The following is a 24,364-nucleotide window of genomic DNA, read 5'->3' as shown; positions in this document are numbered from 1 at the left end:
TGCAGAGAAAGCTCCTTGTCTTGCTCATTCAGTACCCCTGAAGGACCAGGTGGCACCCTGTAGCTTGCAGGAGGCACAGGTCCTGTCTCCCAGGCAACCTTGAGAGGGACACTGCAGCCACTTCCACTTTGTACCCGAGCAGGAGCGTGCCCTGGCACAGAGATGAGCACAGCTTCAATTCACAGCTTTGGAGGCAGGACCAGAGGGGTTGAGGAAGAGAGCAGGGGAGCAACCCGTCCTTTTACTTAGAAGGAAGGGGACTTGATCAGGAGAAGCCGCAAAGCTGTTCTGAGGGACACAGGAGTCATTCACGCTCCGGGTGGCTCCAGGACACACTGTCAGTTCTTCGTAAGGCGCCATGCCTATGTGGGATGAGTGCCTGTGGCTGGCTAGCCAGCTTAGTGGTGAAAACCTCATATAGCAAGGTCAGGACCACCAGCTTGGTCTGCTTCCCCGTTAACAATAGTCAGAAATATCACAAGTCCATGTGTCGTATTCAAGAGGAGAGCGGGATTCTTAGCTTTGCCATCCACCAGTGACTTCACTGTGGACTACCCACTCTGTCTGAATTTCAGTTTCTTGATGGTAAGCGAATTTCCCTCAATAACACTCTCCTTCACCAAAGCATCCAATCAAGTCCAGTTGGTTTTACCACCCAAAATGCCACCCCCTAGTTGAGGCCACCATCTTACATCATCCCTTGGGAACTGTTGGAATCCCTGAGTTGAGCTTCTTTTTTTTTTTAATTTTTATTTATTTATGATAGTCACACACACAGAGAGAGAGGCAGAGACACAGGCAGAGGGAGAAGCGGCTCCATGCACCGAGAGCCCGACGTGGGATTCAATCCCGGGTCTCCAGGATCACACCCTGGGCCAAAGGCAGGCGCCAAACTGCTGCGCCACCCAGGGATCCCCTGAGTTGAGCTTCTGACTTGCAGTCTTGCTTCCTTGTTAGGCAGGATCTGCATCAGGTCTGTGAAGAGCTGGAGAGTGGCTATTAGGCTTCGTGAGCCACATACTTCTATGTTGCATATTCTTCTTTGGTGGAAACAACCTAAATGTCCATCAACTGTTGAACAGAGAAACAGAATGTGGTATGTCCATTCAATGGGATATTATTTAACCACAAAAAGCAATGATATAATGTCATCGGACCTTGAAGACACGATACTGAGTGAAAAAAGCCAGACACAAAGGGCCGTATATTGTAAGTTCCATTTATAGGAAATATCCAGAATAGGCAAATCCATAGAGACAGGAAGGGCTGGGGTGAGATGGGGTAATGGGGGTGGAGGGCGGTAACCAAAGGGTATAGGGTTTCTTTCTGAAGAAATGAAAATGTTCCAAAACTGACGGTGGTAAATGTTGCTGGAGTCTGTGAGTACGTGAAAAGCCATTAAATTGTGTACTCTACGTGAGTGAATTATGTGGTATGCAAATTATTTCTCAGTAAAGTTGTAGTAAAAAGGTATTTTTAGCTCCCAGGCCATACAGAAACAAGCTGTGGACCGCATTTGGCTCATGGGCCGTTGTTTGCTGCTGTGGAGGTTCTACATTACTGCCAAAATGCAGAGTCTAAAATGCAGATCCGATTTTGTCACTCCCTTGCCAGGAAATCTTCAATGGCTCCCCATTACCCATGGGCTAAAGAGCTAACGCTTTGGCTCCCGTACATGCTCTTCCACATTCTGTCCCCAGCTAGTCTTTCTGGTCTCCCGTCCTCCCATCCCTCTCCACGCTTCAACCACATGGATGACTGGTCACATGCACTGCCACTTCCCTTTGATTTGGCCTCGATTGTGCTCTGTGCCTTCAGGAGTTTTGGAAAGCTCTTGTTTATCTCGCAAGCGTTTGCTCAGGTATCCCTTTCCTTTCCGGAACCTCCGGCAGTCTCCCTGGGAGGATGGATTGCTACTATGGTGTGTGTTGTCTTGGATTATATTTATTCGATTAGATCTCTGCTTCCCTTCAGAAGACTGCGAGCTCCTTGGCAGCAGCAAAACAGGAGCCATGTCTTTTCTTCTTGGCCCAACCGGTGCTCAGCACAAGTTCCTGGCATGCAATCAGCATTTAGTAACTGCTTTCTTGAAATGAATTGAAGCCCGGTGAGAAGCAGACTAGCTAAATGGTATCAGAGAAATTCAGCAAAATCTCCCTGCAGAAAAGGCTCTTGCAGGATATCTGGTAACCTCAGCCCCCCGTTTCGTGTGATAAAACTTGCCTGGATGTGATAAAACTTGCCCGGGGTCATCCAGCAACGAGGGGCTGAGGCATATCTCTGGGTCTGAGTCTCTACCCTCCCCGCCCAGGGGCTCTTCTGTGCACACCTCCCTCCGTGTCTTTCTACAGTCCCTTCCAACATTACCTCTCTGGGATTCGAGGCAGTTTGCCACGGCCAGGTTTTATAGCCATCTCCTTGGCTCGGCTGAGCCAAACATCCCAATGGCCAACAGCCCGCTTCTCCTCTCGCCCTCCCATTCTGGGCACTCTCGAGCTCCCTAGAAAGGGTCAACTACCTCAGGAGTGGCCGGAAGAGAAGGCCAGAACCTCCAGGCATTGCTGGCTGCAGGAACAGAGAGTACGGCCCACCCTCTGACGCAACTGGAGGTGGAGGTTGGACCCCGGCTCACACTGGAATCCCACAGTTTGATTTATGGCGTTGGGTACTTGTTCCACACATGTTTTTCCTATGGCTGGGAACACCCTGGGCTGACTGCGGTTTTCTCTTTCTTTTATTGTGTGTGTGTGTGTGTGTGTGTGTGTGTGTGTGTGTATCTGAGAGAGACAGAGACAGAGGGAGACCGGGACAGAGACTGAGAGCTATTTCTGAACCAATTGCAGGATTAAGGTCTTTACAGGCTGCTAAAGGACTAAAGAAGATTCTGGATCTCATGCAGGTGCACAGAGAGCCGGCTACAACCTCTGTGGCCTGCAGCTACTACGCACCAGGCACCTCATCCTGTTGAGTTCCACAAGGACCCCACGCAGTGGAAGGGATTGCCGTGTGTGCGGGACGAGGGAGCCGTGCCTGGGAGAGGTTCCCAGGTGTGCCCAAGGCCCCAGTGAGCAATGGTGCATCCTAGAAACAGAGTCTAGCCTTTGTTTCTGCCACCCTAGCCTTTGAACCTTCCTCTCTTTAGGAAGAGCCTCCTTTCACCAGGCGCCAGGCTTTCGCCACGACACACATGTGGTCCCCACCTTCTCAGAGCTTCCCTGGCATTTGTATAGGGCCATTTGCCACCAGCCTTGTGGACAACTTGACTAAAACTGACCAAACTCCAAGCTATTTTTTTTTCTTTGCCCACTTCGATGTCTCTGTATTGACTCTCTGACTTCTTAGGCTGCAGATCTATTGTTCCAATGTGTCTCATCAGCGGAGGAAGAAATCCAGGATTCGAGAGGTCAAGCAACACATCCAAGGTCAGCTGGCTACTGGATGACTGAGCCGGGATGCGGGTCCTTGTCTCTTATGTCTCTACTCAAGCCATTCCTGGCCTGCTGTGTTGCCTTCGCACTACGGCCTCTCTTCACTGGAACTTTCTGGAACCCATCTCGTCACTCCCACTTCAGCTGTGTGTCATGTTCCTCCTCATCTTAGGTTGAGCTCAGGAGCCAGGAATCGCAAGTTCTGCTGGTAGTCTCCACGAGGCTGCCTTCTGGGGCCTCGAGTCCTTGCCTAAGCCAGCCCTCACGTGGCCACACACAGACTGGAGAGGCCTTCCCTGTTTTAGAGATGACACATGGAGGCCAGAAATGATAGCAGCGACTAACCCAAGCACACAGAGATTACAGTCCATCGAAGACCAGAAATTGTTGCCTCTGCTGCAACAATTGTGGCTGCAGGTTTGAGGAGATGTTTGTCTTTTCCTGTGGGTTCTCATGAGCAAGGAGGCAGATGCCAGCTCTTTTGAAGAAGCACGTCCTAAAGCTCAGTATTGTTTGAACGGCAAGAATATTCTCTGATAGGTAGTGAGCTCCCCGTGGCAGGAGATGACCAAGTAGAGGCTGTGTACACGCCTCCCCCCTAAACCCCCCAGCCCCCCGCCAAGGGGGTGTGGAGCAGGGATCCGATTGAAGAGAGCTCAGTGACTTCAGTGACTACCCAAAGAACCCAGGCCCCCAAGGTCCAAGACTCTTGCCTTTGCTTCTGGGAGAGCTGGTGAGGAGGGAGGGGTGAGGAAGTAGCTTCAAAGATGGAAAAAGCCTTCTGCCTAAGGAGCTCTCATTGTTGGCCATCAACCCAAGATTTTGTGAGACACTCTCCGAAATGTTGGTCTGAGCCTTGTCATTTAACCTTAGCCCTCGAGGGGGAGGGGCCGTCTAAGTAGATGAAAGGCCACAGCACTTAGAGGGTGTTACAGAACCTCCTTCTGGGGAAACAAGCCCAGGAAATGGGTGGGGATTGTCCCGAACACTCATTTGAAAGTGATGGGACAGATGAAATTGCAGGAAATGGCCCAGCATTCAATTCTGGGCAGCAGCCTGGACATTTTCACAGACCAGCTCAGCTAAGAGCCTCAGCATCCAGGGGTCCTTGAAGGCTGGAGTCCAGGGAGGCTTCTTCCAGGAGGCAAAGCAGGTCTGGATGCCTGTCCTGGCCTTTTGGGACCCGTGTCCGCAGGTAAGTCACGTGGCACCTGAGTGGGTTCTCGCCTCCAAGTAATGGTGGCAGTGACTCCTCCCTCTCAGGGTGGTGCGCACTCTCTGAGAGCAAGTATATGATGTTCCTAACAAAAAGCAGGGGCGGGGGCAGGGGGAGGAAGTGGTTTGAATCCCACATCTTGATTTACTGAGGGTGTAGTCACTCTTCGAAGTTTCTTCCTCAGCTTGGGGCCAGCCCAGACCAAATGCGGTTTCCTCTCTTTGTGTGTGAGCCTGTGTGTGCATGCGTGCAAGTGTGTATGCGTGTTAGTCACCTGCCCTTCGCTGGCTGCAGGGTTCATGTCCACTTGAGGGGCCCAGGACTCTCAGACCTGCCCAACGTGCTGAGATGTACTGGGACCCAGCCAGGTACAATTATCCCACGGTGAGTGCTAATGGGTACATCCTGCAGACAGGTGGAAGTAGGGTGTGGGTATTGCCCCTGGAAAATCGAATAATGATGCAAACCACGGAAAATAAGGCCACGTAAGCAATAGAACTCTCTTCATGTTAATTTTGATTCTCACAGATTTTCTTAAATCTCAGATGCTTGCTGTTACCTCCATGTCAGAACCTGGCCTAAGTCCAGGTCTGATCTGACACCAAATCAGCCACTTAATCATTTCCTTTGTCGCTAGGTCCTTCAGGGAGCACCTTCATTTCCAGACTCTCTGCCCCCATAAAGGTTTGGGAATCACTGAGACCCACTGCTCGAAAAGGTAGGTTTTTCTTCAGCAGGTGACAAACTTGGGATCTAGGTGTGGTTCTCCACCAGCCCAGCTCTGACCTCGCCGGGGCCAAGGAGTTCTTACCATGCTTGCCTCCCTTCCTCCCTGCAATGCTCTCACCCTACATGCTCCCTCTGCAGGAATGCAGAACAGGAGGGGTTTTTACGTGCCCTCTTGTCCGTGTGGCAGTGGAGGCCAATGAAACTCAGAGGAATGAATGACTCACCAAGACCCCATAGCAAGAGGGTGGCCGATGGGAGACCAGGTCTCCTGCCTCTTTTTTTTTTTTGAACAGCTTATCAAGATTTTCTGTATCTTTATTTTCAACACATGGGACATACAGTATAAAGATTCCCTACTGGACAAATTAAGCCAAAGAGGGGGGGAAAAGGAAGAAGTTGTACTGTTTTGACTACAGTGTTTAAAACACAAATATGCAGATTTTATTACCCGCCCCCCCAAAAAATCTAGGTTTTATTTATCAGGGACATACACTGAACCTCAGACTTTTTCACACCTCAGAAAGAAAACACAACCAAAAAACTGGAAAAAATAGACTACAAGGGCTCTTTTGTGCTGTGCCGAGAGAGGTGACATCTGGCCAGAGATTAAATGTCTGTGTCTCACTTTGTGCAGGTTACCAGCTTGCTTACTGTGACACTATAGAAAGGGACCAAACTGTGGGGACCGAGGGAGTTACATACAACAGGAACATGGTCATATGGACACATTTCTTTCCTGGCAGTGAGTTGTAAAGCAGAGAGACCCGGGAAGCTCAGAGCCTGAGTGGCCCCTAGCTGTGGCTGTGTCCCTGCAGGCCAGGAGGAATGGCAGGCCTGGCGCTGGAATTCCCCCAGCTTGAGGCTCAGGATTAGGGAGGGGGGGACATCTAGGGAGGGCCTCCCAGCTTCTGCAGACCCAGCCTTGAGATGCGTCCGTGTTGTCCAAGGCCCATGTGCCTGGACCAGCCTTCCCACACCGAAGGAAGACAGCTCCTTCCAAGACTCTCCCAAGACTGTCTCCTTGAGTCCTTCCAACAGAGGTCACCTGCTGCAGACCTGCGGGCTCTGTGTGGGCTGCAGACAGGTTTCAGTTGATGGGATTCTCCCTCAGTGACTGGGATAGCTGACAGCATTGTAACACTGCGCGTTTTCACATTAAAAAAAAAAATCTGGCCTTTCTTGGGAACTTGGGAAATCTGGCCACACTGGGCTGAGTTCCCGCATGACCAGCATCACTGGAGCTGGTTTAAGTCCCCGCCACCCTTCAGCCAAAAGCATGTTTGCCTTGGTCCCCAAGCCAACCGCTCTTGCTCCTTTTCATTATCTGCCTGGCCCCGCCGCAGGCGAATTTGCAACCCTGGCCAGGTCGGTCTTTATTTTATAGGTGAGGATGCTGAAGACCTGGTTTAAAAGTCATGGGAATCCAAGTACTTCCCCCAGCTTCCTATTTGATATCCTCCCCCCGCCCCCACGAACTCCCCCAGGGGTGTCCCCACCCTTTCCAAGCAGCTCCAGACTGCTGGCCAAAAACAGCTGGATCCACGAAGGGAGATGCAGAGATGTAGGCCCTCCCCCCACGCTCCCCTCCACCCCACCCCCACCCCCTGCCATGGAATGTGCCCCTCCACCCGCCACCCCTTCCAGCCATTGCAATTTCCAGATTAAAGATTCCAGGCAGGCTGGGGCGTATTTCCCACCCAGTGTCTGGGGCCTATTTTCTCCTTCAAGTCATTACAAGTTCGACGTCTCTAGCAACCCAGGGGCTTGAAGGCAGAGCTGCCTTTCCTGACAGCCCGGGGTGCTCAGACACCAGGTTTTCTCTGTTCCTTTTCCATATGCCCCGCTCTAGCCTTTGGTCTGGGTGCAGCTTGTCAACATTAAATAAGCACTTCTTGTGGTTCACTCATAACAATTCTTTAGATCTTGGAAGCCAGGCTGTGGAGCTCTGCATATGCATAGATCTCATTTTCACACAACAGGCTGCTTAGCAGATGGGGACCCAGACCAGCCTCCAACATTTAGCAGAGAGTTAAGATGTGGGAAACTAGGTGGCTTTTAACCAGCCCGGACTGCTGCCAGCGTTCAACCTTAGAGAATTTTCACAGGGAAAGGAAAAAAAAAAAAACCCAACAACAACAACAACACACACACACACACACACACACACACACACAACCAACAAAACCACAGTTTTCCTTGCTCCCCCAAACCAGATGGCAGATGGTATGGAACCAATAAAACACAGATTCAAACGTTTGTTTATTTAACTTTGAATGTAATATGGCTTTGTGGTCCCTTGCAAGGAAACACCAACCTTGCAACCAAAGAGATGACGGATTAGTCAAACTTCAGAACAGCATTTGGAGGTGCTCCTGGGGAGGCCCTACAGAGGGACCAGGGACAATGCGTGGCCAGCCCCCAGGCCCCATGGCCCGTTGGCGTCTCCCGGTGAAAACCCAGGAGGTCCTTATGAGCACTGACTGATGCTTCGTTTCTGTTGCTTGTCTTTTGGTTGAGGTTCAGTCCAAAAGGCAGCCAGCCACATGAGGAATGTTTCTGCGTCATTTCTAAAGCAGCTGTGGAAGATGTTGCTCGGGCCACCAGTGTGAAAGACCATGAGAAAATGGCCCGGGCCCTGGAGAAAAGGCCCTCTTTCATGGGGCTTGGGGTTTGTGATATCAGAGAGGGATATGCAGTGTGGTGCCCTTTTCGCTTTGGCTTCCCAGAGACCTCAGGCGAAATTATATGCTCAGTTGGAATAACTATCTACATTAGTTAAGATTTTTTTGGTTACCAGTGGCAGAAAACCAACCCAAACTACTTTAAATAAAAAGATAATTTATCAGGTTAAGTAAGAGCAGATGGTTTCGGAGATGGCTGGGATCAAGGACTTAATATCACCCGGGCTCCCTTTCTAGATCTTAGATAGGCTTTTTCTGTAAGTCAGCCCCATACCTTAAACTGTCCCCTAAATCACATCCTATGAGTTCAGCAACCCCAGAAGACAGACAGTCTCCTCCACCAGCTCTGTCAGCAAAGGCTTGGCACACATGCTCGTTTTTGAACTAATGCAGTGGCCAGAGACTTGGGGTACTCTGACTGGCCTGTGGTGAACCTCCCTATTGGTGGGAAGAAGGGCAAGATCAGCACTACCTTAAACATATGAAATATATTCCCTAATTGGAAATATGGGGTGGGGGTGGGAGAGCGAGGCCAGTAGATGCCAACTTTAGCCTGGGATTCTAGCATAGTTTTCTATCCCTTCCCCTATATCACTCTATGTCTCTCTCGCTCTTCTCTCTCTCTCTCTCTTGAAGATTTTATTCATTCATGAGACACACACACAGAGAGAGAGACACACACACAGAGAGAGAGAGAGAGAGGCAGAGACACAGGCAGAGGGAGAAGCAGGCTCCATGCAGGGAGCCCGACGTGGGACTCGATCCTGGGACCCCAGGATCACACCCTGGGCCAAAGGCAGACGCTCAACTGCTGAGCCACCCAGGCGTCCCACTCTCTCTCTTTTTAAATGAAGTTAGTAAATTTGTATCTTTCATCGTAAGCAATACTAAAATTATGGAAAGCAGAAGTAACTTATTCTGCATGAGTGAATAGTGAAAAATGGAATATACTCTAAAATATGGAGTTCTTCGGTAAAACTGAACCATCTTGGACTCAGAATGCCAAAGCCAGAGGGAGGTGCAGAGCTCATGCTGTTCATAATGTTGTTGGTCGTGGATGAGCTCACGGAGGCCCAGAGGGGGGCTGCTTGTCCAAAACGTGTTTGCAAATCATCTGCAGAGCCTGGAACCCAGAACCTGATTTCAGATTTAGGATCTCCCCATTGCCTGTCTGACTATGGCCTCTTATCTTCCTATGTTGCTCTCTCAGGGCCTGACCTCATGTTCACTTTTCAGACACTTGTTCTGGAGTCTTCTATGAATTGGTTGGCAAAAAATTTCTGGCCAGTGTGTCAACTTTTAGGGGTATAACTTCCCAGGACTCTCCCCGGAACTCTTTGGGTCTTCTATACCTAAGAAAATGCATCTTTAAGATTGATCGCCACATGAGTGTGCTAACTGCTGAGTAACAAGTTAGCACAAATGTAGCGACCTAAAACAACACAGAGGTTTATCATCTTACAGGTTCCATTGGTCAGGAGACCAGGTATGGCCTAGCTGGGTCCTCTGTGCAAGAGCTCACAAAACTGCAACCACGGTCTAGGATGGGTTATAGTCTCATCAGGAGGCTCCTCTGGGGAAAGATCCACTTCCAAGTTCACTGGGGTTGTGGCCAAAGTCATTTCCTTGTGGCTGTATGACCGAGATCCCCGGCTTTTTGCTGGCTGTGAGCTGAAGGCCGCCTTTGGGTCCTAGAAGCCACCTGCCCACCACACCCCAGTGTCTTGCCACATGGATTTCCTCGACATGACTGCTAACTTCTCAGGCCAGTGAGGAGAAACACTCATTCTGGCCTGGAGTTTTATATAAAGCTCCATAATACTGTGATTGAAAGCCTATCACCCTTGCCTCATAACAACCTAACCATGGCAGTGACATCCTGTCACCCTTACCATAGTCTGTTGGGAAGAAGCAAGTCACAGATTGTGCCAGAGAGGCTATTATTTGGGTGATCTTGGTGTCTTCCTCCACAAGCCCTCACACCTTGGTGAATTGTCCTGCGTGTACCCACATGTCCATGCCAGGGAGCATGCACACTAGTCTGTAGACAGCCAAGTGGGGATGATGGGCCTTTGAGCAGATAATAAGGCCCTACAGTAGGCACACACCACGGGCTGCATGTTTGAAGGGACTGGGGTCACAGAGAATAGAGTCTCTCCTTGGGCTAGAAGGGTAGGGCAGAGGGTCAGAGAGGACCTCCCAAAGGAGCTGACCCTGGCACAGCCTTGCTGGATTAGCAGGACATTGAGGAAGACAGACGTGGTCGCAGAGAAGGCCAAGACGTGGATGCAAAAAGGCAAGGGGGTTCTAGGGAGCCATGAGTGATCCAGGGCGACCAACACGAGTGCACTGAGGAGATGGGGGTGAAGCCAAGTCACTGAGGGACTTAGAGGCCAGGCTTAGAGGTGTCCTCCTTCTGTGGCCCATGGAGGGCCACCCTGAGGCCATACCTAGGGAATTGGGGGAAGTGGCATGGTAAGCTTGGGGCCCCAGGGAGAGAGGACTTATAGCAGGAGGCTGAGCAGGGAAGTCACCGTGGGCAGAAGGCAAACCTGGCTTGTCTGTCCTAAGGAGCGGCCCCCGCCCCAATCTCCGCCACAAAAACCCTGGGGAAGGCAGACCTTCTTAGGGCCCATTTCAGGCAGCCAGGTTGTCAGGATGATGAGTTCTGCAGCCTAGCAGCTGAACCAAAGAAGAGAAAAGTCCCAGCAAGCCCCATTTCACTGCCCTTGACCTTGCAGTAGAGCTCTAAGTGCAAAATCTGTCATCTATTAATCTGTTAGAAGTTGACAAAAGGGACTTTGATCAGAGGTTGTTTTTCCCCCCTTCTTAAGTTCCTGATGACACATAATAGCCCATTTCAGCCGGAGGGCCGGAAGCACGGCTCTCATTCTGCTCGCTGCAACCCCAGTGGCCTCCTGCCCCGTGGCTTTCTCCCCGCCCCGATATTAATTGGCCTGTAAGTGGTTACATGTGTTCCTTTTTATGTGTCAGTTGGAGTCTGTTATTTGAACTTCACAGTTATTTGGGAACACAGGAGTGATGCTTTGGGCCCAAGTTGGGAAATGGAACAGTCCAGAATATGGTGCACTGGCTCCTACATCCCGTTTTTTTGTGAGGTCTTGGTGTCTCCCACCACCACTCCTATTCCCTCCGAGCCATGCTCCTCTGAGTTAGGCCCCCGACGCTCCTGGCCCGCTCTTGGAACCATGAAGTTCACAGCCAAGGGAAGCCTCAGGGAGCCCCAAACTGTAGCTTCTGGTTTTAAAGCCACTAAAAGCCCCAGAGAGGGGAATGTCTTTTAATAAAAATAACATTTGCCGAGGGGCTATCCTGTACACATTTCTTACATGTGTTCTCTTGTTTCGTCCTCAAAATAACTCTGTGTTGGAAAACACATTGCCACTTTCAGATGGGGGAACTGGAGACTGTGGGAGACTGAGCAAGAAGGCTCCAGGGCCGGATTGCCAAAGATCATGTCCTGCCACTAACTCTTACCAGCTGTGTGATCTTGAGCAAGTTGTTGAACTTCTCTGTGTCTCAGATTGCTCGTCAATAACGGATCTACTAATAGTACCTACTTCAAAGGGCTGCGGCAAGGATTAAATTGATTTAGTGTTTTTAGGTGCTTAGGGCAGGGGCTGGTGTACAGAAAGCACTTAATATGTGTCAACTGATGTGGCTCGGCAAGGGTGTGTGGCATGTGGTACAGAACACCTCTTCTGGAGGGAGATGTCCTTGGTTTGAATCTCAGCTACTCCAGGTAGCTGTGTGAGCATGGGCAAGTTACTTATTGTCTCAGTTTCCTCATCTACAAAATGGGGATCTTCCCAATGGTTGGGGGTCCCCTCAGTGTAATGCTTAGGTCCCTACCTAATTACCCTGGAGTGAATGTCACCAACTGATAAGCCCCATTCAACCTCACAGAGGTTTTCATCCGATCTTTAGTGACCCATTTTATTTTTGTTTACATATTTTTTATGCTCTTAAACTTTTAAAAATAAATCTCGACACCCAGCGTGGGGCTTGAGCCCATGACCCCCAAGATCAAGAGTCATGTACTCGATGGACTGAGCCAGCTAGGCATTCCTGGTGACCCATCTTAAATGTGAATGGACGTCAAAAAGTTATATGTAATATCTTCAGCGAGATGAAAAGATTTTGCATTTCCAAAAACCAAAACAGAACGTAAAAAGAAAAGGAGGGGATCAAACTTAGAATAAACCAGAGCTTTTGAAAATTGAAGTTAACAGACCAAAAACCATGTTAAATAACACAACATTTGGAACACGAAGAGAACTCTCAGAAAGTCAAACAAAGAGATAAACAGATTGAAAGTAGGAAGGAAAGATAAGGAAATTGGAGGACCCATCTAGGATATTCAGCATCCAAATAGAGTCCCAAAGAGAGGAAAACAGAGAAAACACAGGGGAGGCAATATTTAAGGAAATAACACAAAAATAAAATTCTCAGAACTAAAATCATGAGTTTCCTTGACTGAATTCACCACGTGCTCAACACAGCAAATGATGAAAAGATCCACATCAAGGCACATCATTGTGAAATTTTATAATGCCATGGATAAAGGAAAGTTATTGAAAGCTTCCAGAAAGGAAGTCTCAAAAACAAAAACAAAAGCAAGACATGTGCAAGGGATTTGGGTTACAGGATGGCACTAGATTTCTCAACAATAGCTCTGGAATCTGGTTTACACCCTAGAATTCTATACCCAGCCAAACTATTAATCAAATATGGGCTTTTTAGTAGCAAGGCTGAAAACCAGAAGCAAAGAAGCAATGTTTTCAAAATTCTGGGGGGCGGGGGGAAGTGATTTGCAATGTAGAATTTATACCCAGTCAACTAATAACCCAGCAGAGGCTCTAGAGACATTTTTAAGAAAGATTTTATTTATTTATTTGAGGAGGGAGGGGCAGAGGGAGGGAATCCCAAGCAGACTCCCCACTGAAGGTGGAGCCCCACACGGGGCTCGATACCACCACCTTGAGAGCATGACCTGAACCAAAATCAAGGGTTCCTTACCCACTGAACCACCCAGGGACCCCTCTAAAGACATTTTCAAAACATAAATTTCTCCTAAATTTGACTTCCATTTTTCCTGTTTCAGGATGCTACAAGAGGGAGTGTTCTGCTAAAATGAGGAAGCCGATCACAAAAGTGGCAGATGTGGATTCACAAAGCAGATAATCCCGTGGTGGAGAAAGTGAAGGGGTCCCTAAAATTATGTGTAGAGATGCCAGGACGGTAACCATGGGCCAGACATAGCGCTCCACCTCTTCCTGCCATCGAGGCCACCCCTTATTGTGGCTGGCTGGCACTGTGGGTTCCCTGACAACTGACTGGCTCTCAATCAAGTCCTATGTCCTTTCTTGAGCCATCCCACCACCGCAGGTCCCGGGCCAGCCTCCTCTCATGCCTGTCACAGGGCAATAGACACTTCCGGAACCCTCCTTGTCCCATGGGAACCGAGGTAGTCCCTGGTGCTGCCATCTGTTGCCTTGATTTGAACACCCATCCTGGTTGCCTCATCTTTCAAACAGGATCATCACAGCATCCATGATGTCACCAGGTCATTGATAGGATTAAACGAGTGGATGTTTTTGAGGCGATGAGAATGGCATCTGGCATATAGTAATGTGATACTGGTATTTGTTAAATGAAATACATTACGCGGGATGCCTGGGTGGCTCAATGGTTGAACATCTGCCTTTGGCTCCGGGCATCATTCCAGGGTCCTGGGGTCGAATCCTGCATCGGGGTCCCTGCAGGCAGCCTGCTTCTCCCTCTCCCTATGTCTCTGCCTCTCTCTCTGTCTCTCATGAATAAATAAGTAAAATCTTTTAAAAAATACATTATGTATGTACATCGGTTTAAACACCAGCCACAGCTGAGAGGAATCTGCAAGCTCCTCATTGTATAGCTAAACACCCCCAAACTGGGAGCACCCCCAAATCCCGAGGCATTTCAACTCAGGATGCCAGTACATCTCTGACCATGTCAGTTCCTGCTCAACACGACTTAGGGATTCCTCATCCCGCTGAGGAGGAAGCTGGAGTCCGGGGTCTTCTCCTCAGCCCAGTCTTGCTCAGCTGTCCCCTTCAGAGTCACCTTGAACCGGCCCTTCCTTGCCAGCCATCCTGACACCTGCTTCAGTCAGCCCCTCATGAGCTGAGCTCCCTCCCACCATAGACCTTCAGCCATGCTGTTCCCGCTGCCTACACTGCTCTTCCCGACAGCACCTCCTTTTTCCTTTAGCTGCTTCCTACTTACCCTTTGGATCTTAGCCAGGTCATCATTTCTGCAAAGCAGCCTTCCCTGCACCCAAAGGCGATTAGAAATCCCGTGGCACATTCTCCTGGCCCTGGGGAGGTTTAGTTCTTGTGCTCAGTATGGCATCTGACACTCCTCGTGTTCTTCGTTCATCCAACGTAGACTTACCGAGTGCCTCGACTTACCAGTATGTCAGGCCTAGAAAATGCAGCCATGACCACATAGACAGAAGCCCCCGCCCTCGGTGAGGTGAGTGTGCTGTCGAGGGAGGCTTTTTGGTTACCATGGGCCTGACAGAAAGCAGGCTTTAAGAAGTATTTGCTGAGAAGCCCCAGGAACATTGCTACCTTCCCTGAGAGCGAGGAGGGGGCTGGGGGCGCCTTCCCCCTTCTAGCAAAAACGTGCAAAGCTCTCCCAGTAGCCCCAGCAGGAAGCAGGGGTGCTGACAGGCACTTTAGAGCAGTTTAGTGGCAGGTTAAGAGCACAGAAGCCCCACCCAGGCGGAAGGTCGCTGCGGTTTCTTTGGCGAGTGTCCCCCCACCGCCCCCCTTCACCTCCTGTTCATCTGGCCCGGCCTGTAACCAGGCCAACCTTCCAGATTAACTGAGGCTGAAGGGGGAGCCGGGGGGAGGGGACTTCATGAGTGGGTAACCCTGTGACTAATCCAGAGAAACAGCTCTGGCTCCGTGGTTCACCCCAGGCTTATTTGTGTGTCTAATTTCCTTGGGCAAATCAGCCCCTTCATTTCACTCTGAGGTTTAGGGTTTCCCCTAGAGCTCTCGGGGAGTCAGGCTGGGATGTTTTGCGTAAGTGGGGAAAGTCTTGGAGATGGAAGTAGGAGATGGGGTCGCAGAGAAGGTGACACTGGGTGAGGGGCACTTGGCAGGGGGGCTTTGCTCTGAAGGGCTTTGGCCTCATCCCTGCCTGCTCAGTTGCCCCTTCCTGGGCCACGATGCATGATCTAACAGAAACACCTAAGGAGACAGAGGATCTAGCCCTTCTCCCCAGGGGAGAGGTGGGGAGGGGAGTAAGAATTAGGAAGCAGGGACACCTAGGTGGCTCAGTGGTTGAGGATCTGCCTTTGGCTCAGAGCGAGATCCCGGGGTCCTGGGATCGAGTCCTGCATGGGGCTCCCTGTGAGGAGCCTGCTTCTCCCTCTGCCTGTTTCTCTGCCTCTCTCATGAATAAATAAATAAAATCTTTAAAAAAAAAAAGAGATAGAATTAGAAAGCACAAGGCTTGGAACAGGCAAGAAGCAATAGGTTCCATCTTTGGTACCCGAGTCAGGCTTGCAGAGTGCTTCACTCGCCTTTGTAAGTGAACTGGAGCAACTCAGGATCTCAGAGCACATCCTCTGGGGCTCAGCTTGATCACTCCTGTCCCATAAACAATGGGTTTCTTTCCACATGTCCCCTCTGTGCTGGGCTCCAGCAGTACAGACACAAAGGAGATCATTCCTCGGCATTTATCCTTGAGAAACTCACTGTATGTCCCTGATCCTCACTTGCCCTCCCTGAAAGTCTCCCCTGCCTGCTTCTGAGGGTCATGGGGCTTACGCAGGACAGTGCTCTGCACACGACAAAGGGGCTGCAGCATATGTGCTTACACAGCAGAACCCTCTTCAACAATCTTCAATTAAGCATCGCTCCAGATTGCTGGAGGCTGTCCATGTCCCTCAGTGAGCACTATCCCCATGCCCAGGACACATCAAACCCTCAAAGCTAGCAAGTATTCTGATTTTCCTGGGCTCGTCTGTTTCCGGTCAGCTGACCTGTGTGTGCTTATCAAGTGTTATTTGTGTTTGTTCTCAATCTGTATCAATTACTCTAGTTAAATAATGCAAAATTATTCCACAGTGCAATGAAATATGAGTGCAGAAAATGGTGTTTCTTTGCAGGCAAACTTGAGTGCTTTGGAGAGAATCAAAATAACACTCTGGTGAATCAAATGTAGGTGAGATAATAAAGGTTAGAGGGGGGTAACTGTGAAAGTTGAGTCCTTGGCATTCAGCTTTATGGCCTCACTCCTCTTTAAAAAACAGAGACTAGTAATCACCAATGACACTTTGTGGGTGTAGTTTGAGGAAAATACCAAAGAATCAACCAACACGCACGATTCCCCACTTTCCATGACTGGGCCAAGTGACCCAGTAAAGCTGGATCTCATCGGGTTCAAGAAGGCTTGTCCTATAGCTGTAATGCCTCTTTGGGAACTAGAAGAGGAGAGTGTCAGGGATGACTCAAGCCACATAGTTGGCGTGAGAGCCTCAGAGCTGGGAGAGGCCTCGTGGTCTTTCCTGGGGGCAGACACGTCCACCACAGCCCCACAGCTAAGTGGCTGTGCAGGCTTTCTGTGAATGCTCTTGTGACTCAACACCCCAGAGTCCAGAGCCCGGCTCATTTTGAATCGTATTCTGGGAAGCATGCTTGACTCATTTCATCTCCCCTTACTGTGCTCCTTGACGAGCCCTCCTTTGCTTACAGGTGAAAAATCTCTATTACTTACATTCAGTTAAGAAGAAAGCAGGTTGAGATAGAGGCTCACACTCTAGCATAAATTAGCTTAATATAATCTCAAGGTATCAACTTTCCCAGCAGGACAGGGTCTTCTCATCCCTTGAGACGAGCCTCTATTTTTTCCCAGGGCTTTACCACCCCGCCCAACCCCACGATCCAGCCCTTCTGGCAAAAGATCTACCATTGACCGCATTTATGCAGATTCCTGCATAAATCCCTTATTCAAGTTCATAGGAAAATAACGTATCATGGATACAGATAAAGTCTAATTCTAGCACTTTCTTTTTTTTTCCTTAAAGATTTTATTTATTTATTTATGAGAGACACGGAGAGGGAGGCAGAGACACAGGCAGAGGGAGAAGCAGGCTCCATGCAGGGGAGCCTGATGTGGGATTCGATCCCAGGACCCTGGGACCACAACCTGAGCCAAAGGCAGACGCTCAACCACTGAGCCACATGGGTGCCCCTAATTCTAGCACTTCCTGACTCAGAGACCTTGGACTGTATACTTATCTCTTCTCACAAACTGTGGTTTCCTCATTTATGTAAGGAGAATTAAAAGAGCCTATTGTGATGGTTCATTCTGTCAATAATTTCTTTTAGTACCTATGATGTGCCAAGCACTGTGCTGGCAGGTGCTGGGGGTACAGGAGTGGGAGAACTGGAGACCTTCTGGAATGCCCTCAGGAATGAAGCTTTGCTGGTTGATTGATGGGCTAATGCAGGGGTTGGCAAACTTTTCCGTAAATGGCCAGATGGTAAATATTTTAGGCTCTGCTCTGCCGCTGTAGCACAAAAGCAGCCATAAACAACATACAAACAAATGGAGGTAGCTACTTTCCAATAAAACTCTACAAAAACAGGCAGCGGGCCAGACGCGACCTGCAGATAGTTCTTTGCCTTCTTCTGGGCTCAAGTGTTAATACTCTTGGACTGAGTTCCAGATCAGTCTAAGAAGGAGATTTCCAATTGTCTCCCTCGATGCAGGGAGTTCTCCTGGAGGGTCTCCAGATATCTTTTCTGCTCTCCAGCAAGTGTCATCCCCTTTGCTTATGTGGAGCTGGGTGTGATGAGTCCCAAAGTGTTTTCCTGATGGCAAGGTTGAACCCAATGGCATTCAGCAGTCTCTTTCAACAGATACAACAAGTGTGCCAAAGAGACAACAGATCTGTACTACTAGGGTGGGAGGCAAAGTCACTTCTCCTCTCTAGGAATCAGTTTGCCTCTCTTAAAATGAGAAGGTTGGACCAGTGGTTTTCCAAGCTTGAACACTCATCGAGTGACTAAGTGTATTTGCTAAAAATGCAGATTCCTAGGCCCGCCACTTTGGAGGCATTGTCTCCAATTATAGGGATGACCTGGGGATTCTGGACTATTAACAAGTGCCCCAGAGTGTTCTGAAGGAGGACACTCCAAGGACCACAGAATTAGGCCTCATCCAGCTCTGACGTTCAGTGGTTGCCAACAGAGTAAAGGAAGTCCGTCTGCCTGAGCTGGGCTGGGCTGTGGTGGGACAGAGAATGGTGGTGGTGGGGATCGTTATCTTGTCTGCAAGGACGTGGCAGGATGTGGTTGACCCAAGCTTCCTGTGAATGGGGGAACCAGAGAGCAGTGGGAGAGATTCACACCCCAGCACTGAGCTCAGACCACATGTTTAGAATGTGCTCAGCAGGTATTGGGAAATGAGAGCCTGGCGCCACCTCCTCCCTCTGACCTTAGGCAGGTCATTTGATCTCCTAGAGCTTCAGTTCTTTTGTGTATGAAAGGGGGATGATGATAGGTCATTTCAAGTACAGCATGAGCAATAAATTGAGTAATACTTATAAAATCTCTCTCCTAATTGATAGTAGGAAACTCTCTTTCAGTGGAATGAGTGTCCTCCTAAAAAGACCCAAGGGCCAAAAGTCAGACCCTGCTTCACAGGCTGGGCTTTTTCAATGATTCACTGCTGTATCTCGGAGTGACTGAGACCCTTGGCCTTGCTGGGCCTCACTTTGCTTGAGTGAAGAATGAGATGCTAATACACCTGTGCTCCCCCTTTCTCAGGACTAGCTTAAAGGCTGGATGAGACTGTGGGAGGCAAATTGCCCTGGGGCTCTCAGGGACTGTGGCAAAAAATGTCCAAAACCATCCTTGTCAGGTAGGGAGGATGCTGACTTCTGTAATGTCCTTGCTTTCCACTTTTTCTTTTTTAGATATAGGAAGTAAGAAAATAGGATCTCTGGGATCATCCTTGTCAAATACAACCTTGTTGTATTTTGATGTTTTTTTTTTTTGTTTGTTTTTGTTTTTGTTTTCTGAACTTATCAGTTGGTTAAGAGTCAGTCACAGATGGATGATGACGCAAAGCAATGGGAAGACATTCCAAGCTCATAGATTGGGAGAACAAATACTGTAAGAATGTCCACACTACCCAAAGCAAACTACACATTTAATGCAATCTCTATCAAAATACCAACATCATTTTTCACAGAACTAGAACAAATAATTCTGAAATTTTGTATGGACCCACAAAAGACCTCGAGTAGCCAAAGCCATCTTGAAAAAGAAAAGCAAACCTGGGGGCACCACAGTTTCAGACTTTAAGTTCTATTACAAAGCTGTAGCAAACAAGACAGTATGGTACTGGCACCAAAACAGACATGAGATCAATGGAACAGGATAGAAAGCCCAAAAATAAACCCACAACTATATGGTCAAGTAATCTTCAACAAAGCGGGAAAGAATATTCAATGGAAAAATGACCGCCTCTTCAACAAATGATGTTGGGAAAACCGGACAGCAACATGCAAAAAAGAGAGAAAGAAAGAAAGAAAGAAAGAAAGAAAGAAAGAAAGAAAGAAAGAAAAAAAAGAAAGAAAGAAAGAAACTGAACCATTTCTTACACCACACACAAAAAGAAATAAATTCAAAGTGGATGAGAGACCTGAATGTGAGACAGGAAATAATCAAAATCCTAGAGGAGAACACAGGCAGCAACCTCTTCAACATTGGCCATAGCAACCCCTTTCTAGATACATCTTCTGAAGCAAGGGAAACAAAAGCAAAAATAAACTCTGGGGACTACATCATAATAAAAACCTGCATAGCAAAGGAAAGAGTCAACAAAACTGAAAGACAACCTGTGGAGTAGGAGAAGGTATTTGTAAATGACATATCTGATACAGGGCTAGTATCCAAAATATATAAGGAAATTATACAACTCAACCCAAAACCCAAATGATCCAATTTTAAAAATGGGCAGAAGACTTGAACAGACATTTCTCCAAAGAAGATGTCCAGATGGCCAGTAGACACACGAAAAGATATTCCATATTATTCATCATCAGGGAAATACAAATCAAAACCATGATGAGATACCATCTCACACCTGTCAGAGTAGCTAAAATCACTAACACAAGAAACAACAGGTGTTGGCAAGGATGTGGAGAGAGGGGAACCCTCGTGCATTGTTGGTGGGAATGCAAACTGGTGCAGCCACTGTGGAAAACACTACGGAGGTTCCTTAAAACATTAAATATAGAACTACCCTGTGATTTAGCCATTATGCTACTAGGCATTTACCCAAAGGATACAAAAACACCAATTCAAAGGGACACATGTACCCCTATGATTATAAAAGCATTATCTATAGTAGCCAAGATATGGAAGCAGCCCAAGTGTCAATCAATAGGTGAATGGATAAAGAGTATGTGGTATACCAGCAATTGCACTGCTGGGGATTTACCCCAGAGATACAGATGCAATGAAACGTCGGGACACCTGCACCCCGATGTTTCTAGCAGCAATGTCCACAATAGCTAAACTGTGGAAGGAGCCTCGGTGTCCATTGAAAGATGAATAGATAAAGAAGACGTGGTTTATGTATACAATGGAATATTCCTCAGCCATTAGAAATGACAAATACCCACTATTTGCTTCGACGTGAATGGAACTGGAGGGTATTATGCTGAGTGAAGTAAGTCAACCAGAGAAGGACAAACATTATATGTTTGGGGAATATAAATAATAGTGAAAGGGAATATAAGGGAAGGGAGAAGAAATGTGTGGGAAATATCAGAAAGGGAGACAGAACATAAAGACTCCTAACTCTGGGAAACGAACTAGGGGTGGTGGAAGGGGAGGAGGGCGGGGGGTGGGGTGAATGGGTGACGGGCACTGAGGGGGGCACTTGATGGGATGAGCACTGGGTGTTATTCTGTATGTTGGCAAATTGAACACCAATAAAAAATAAATTTATTATTTTTTTTTAAAAAAGGAATATGTGGTATATATTAGAATATTATTCAGCCACAAAAAAGAATGAAACCTTGCCATTTGCTATGACATGAATGGAGCTGGAGAGTGTAATACTAAGCAAAATAAATGAGTCAGAGGAAAACAAATTCCATATAATATCACTCATATATGGAATTTAAGAAGCAAAACAAACGACCATAGGGGGGGAGAGAGAGAGAGAGAGAGAGAGAGAGAGAGAGAGAGAGAGAGGCAAACCAAGACACAGACTCTTAACTCTAGAGAATAGACTGATGGTTACCAGCGGGGAGGGGATGAGGGGGTGGGTGACAGGTGATGGGGATTAAGGGGTGCACTTGTTGTGATGAGCACCAGGTGATGTACGGAAGTGTTGAATCACTATATTGGACACCTGAAACTAATATCACACTGTATGTGAACTAATTGGGATTAAAATAAAACGTTAAAAAAAAGCATAAAGCAAAAACAAACCAAAAAGAAACAGTCATGGGATACCAACTGTGTACGCTGCCCTGTGCTAGGGGTCAAAGCGGGGCGTCCCTAACCCCCGGAGGCTCACAGTCCATTTGGGATGATAACATGTGTATGTGTGGGAAGTGAAACAGCAATGTAATGCTGCTTCTGGGAATGATGGAGAGAATGAAGAAGATGGAGATACTGATCATTGTGCAAATTTGCATCCCCCTTCATGCGGTTCACAGAGCATGTTTATGACCATTATCTTATGTGATATTCAAAACCATCAAAACAAGCCTCCCCCACCTTAGTTCTGCTGAGGAACAAACTGAGAGTCATAACTTCTCCGAGATCAGATAGGAAGAAAGTAGCTGAGTTGGACTCCAGCTTCTTTCTTTTGGCCCCAAGAGCGCTACTATCACCGAGACACAACTTTCCTCCTTTCCGTTGCAACAGAACATTGCAAAACGCGCGTTGTCATTAGCTGGCGACACGAGTAACTGCCACGTGGGGGGTGGATGTAACAGGGTCCCACCATTTTCACTGGGATGTGCTTGTCCCCTTCCCGCCCCCCCTTCAGTTTAGAATCAAATCAAAGGGCTGTCTGCAGTCTCAGCCCGAAGACAGGGTCTGCCACTTCCGATTTTTTTTTTTTCTTTTAAAAATGTCAGTGTGCTGCTGAAACAGGAACAGCACTGTGGCAAACAGCAGCTCTGAGTCACACAGAGTACATCAAAGAAACAGCCCTGATAAGGGGCCGGCAGGAATTGTGCGTGTGAGCAGAGTTTTCCTGACAATCTTTGAGGCTTGGGGGCCCCTCTGGGCAGCCTCGTTGTGGAAAGAGGCCTGTGGTTTTCCGAAATTGGGTGACTCACCACACAGGCGAGGCTTGGGAACAGAGACACGGTCCTGGTCTGCTGCAGCTCTCAGCCAAGAGCTGTGGCCTGGGGCCCTGAGTCCCTGTACATCTCAGGTCTCCAGCCAGCTAGACTCCTCTGTCCGCCCACCCAGGCTTGCAGCCTCATTCAGGCATCCATTCATCTAGTTGTTCAACAGATACTGCAAGCACAGACTTTGTGGGGCCCTGTGCTGGGCCTAGGAGGGTAAGGCGGTGACCGAGCGAGACCCCATCCTCCTCCAGTGGCTGTAGTATACTGAGGGAGAGAAGTATTGAACAGATAATGCCATGGGCAACTGAATCGCCCCAGTAAGCACTGCGAAGGGAGATGGAAGGTACTCTGAGGACACTGTGTAGGACAGTGGGGTGGGGTGGTCAGTGGAAGTGGGGGTACGCTAAAAGATGAGGCTGACAAGTGGACAATCAGCTCTTCAGCACCATCCCCATCCCCATCTCTCTCTCCCTACACACCACACACACACACACACACACACACCCCACAAACACACCCCATGATGAGTTAATGGAACAACCGTGGGCTTCTGAGTCTTATACACCTGGTTTCAAATCCCATAATCTCAACTTACTATCTCAGTGACTGAATAAATTACTTATCCTCTCCAATCCTCAGTTAGAATTCTAGAAATCTCACAAAACAGCAAAACAAACGCCTACCCTGGGAGCAATACATCTTGTCCTGAAGAGCCATGGCATCTCTTTTGCCTCTGTAAGCCTCATTTTCCCTATCTGTCCAATGACAGAGTAGGATGCAGGAGTCCTTCCAAACTGTTAGTTTAGGATTCTATAATCCCCCCCAGGAGGCGAGGTCCTGGGCAGAGCTGATGCACCCTGCTGCCCCCAGCCGTGCTCTTTCTGCTGACTTGCTCCACCTGCCAGGGCTCCCACCTGCTCAGGATCCTCCAGATAGAGGAGGGAGGAGAATCAATAGCCCAGGTTATATACATTGTGATGGGCATTAACATGCTTTCTCTCCCCTCTGGAAAGTGCCACTGGACAGATGCACCTGGAGAGGATGATGCTTACCTCTACCAGGACCCTCGATAGCGGGGAACTCCAGGGCTTGGGAGGGAGAAACGTATGGTTTCACTTCATTTTGTTCCCAAGAGGGAGCTGCTGATTCTGTGAGTAGGCAGGGTACCAACTTGAGCTGAGGGGGGACGGGGTGGGATCTGGGGGTTGAAGAGGGCAGGGGTTGAGGGTGCCTTCTTCCTGGTGGACCCTGACAGGGAGCAGATGGATGGAGGTCCAAGCCTCTGTTTAGTGGCCTGGCATCCGGGGACCAGCCAATGTGGCGCAGGTCGAGGGTCATCTTGTTCTAGGTTCCCTCATAGCTTAATTCAATTCCCTTAATAGTTACAGGTCTATTCAGATTTTCTATTTCTTTTGGTTCAGATTTGATAGATTATGTGTTTCTGGGAACTTTTTTATTTCATCTAGGTTATCCAATGTGTTTGTGTGTAATGGCTCAGAATATTGGCCAATAATCTTTCTTATTTCTTTAGAATTGGGTGTAATGTTCTCACTTTAATTTCTGGCTTTTGTAATTTGAGTCTTCTATCTTTTTTTTTTCTAGTCTATCTAAATGTGTGTCAATCTTGTTGAAGTTGAAGAATCAGCTTTTGGTTTTGTTGCTTTTTCTCTATCATGTCTCTATTCCTGATTTTGTTGAATCTCTGCTCTGATGCCAACTAATCTCTTTTATTTCTTTCCTTCTACTAGCTTTGGGTTCAATTCATTTCGTAGGGCCTTTAGTTGTAAATTAGGTTGTTGATTTGATGGCTTTCTTGTTGTTTTTTTTTTTAATATAAGTGTTTACAAATTTCTCTCTTTGCACTGCTCCTGCTGTAACCCACATCTTGGTATGTCATGTTTCC

General features: G+C 48.2%; 1 long non-coding RNA gene across 1 annotated transcript; it reads left to right on the top strand.

Annotated features, from left to right (window-relative positions):
• Nucleotides 1–4,502: 4,502 nt before the first annotated feature.
• Nucleotides 4,503–14,185, top strand: LOC121485297. Its single transcript, XR_005986247.1, has 3 exons — nucleotides 4,503–4,623; nucleotides 5,282–5,362; nucleotides 13,180–14,185. It is a non-coding gene; the product is annotated as an uncharacterized LOC121485297 (long non-coding RNA).
• Nucleotides 14,186–24,364: the final 10,179 nt, after the last annotated feature.

The sequence above is a fragment of the Vulpes lagopus genome, chromosome 2, assembly GCF_018345385.1.
Source record: "Vulpes lagopus strain Blue_001 chromosome 2, ASM1834538v1, whole genome shotgun sequence".
NCBI classification, from domain to species: domain Eukaryota; kingdom Metazoa; phylum Chordata; class Mammalia; order Carnivora; family Canidae; genus Vulpes; species Vulpes lagopus.
This window is presented reverse-complemented; position numbering and strand designations above follow the sequence as displayed.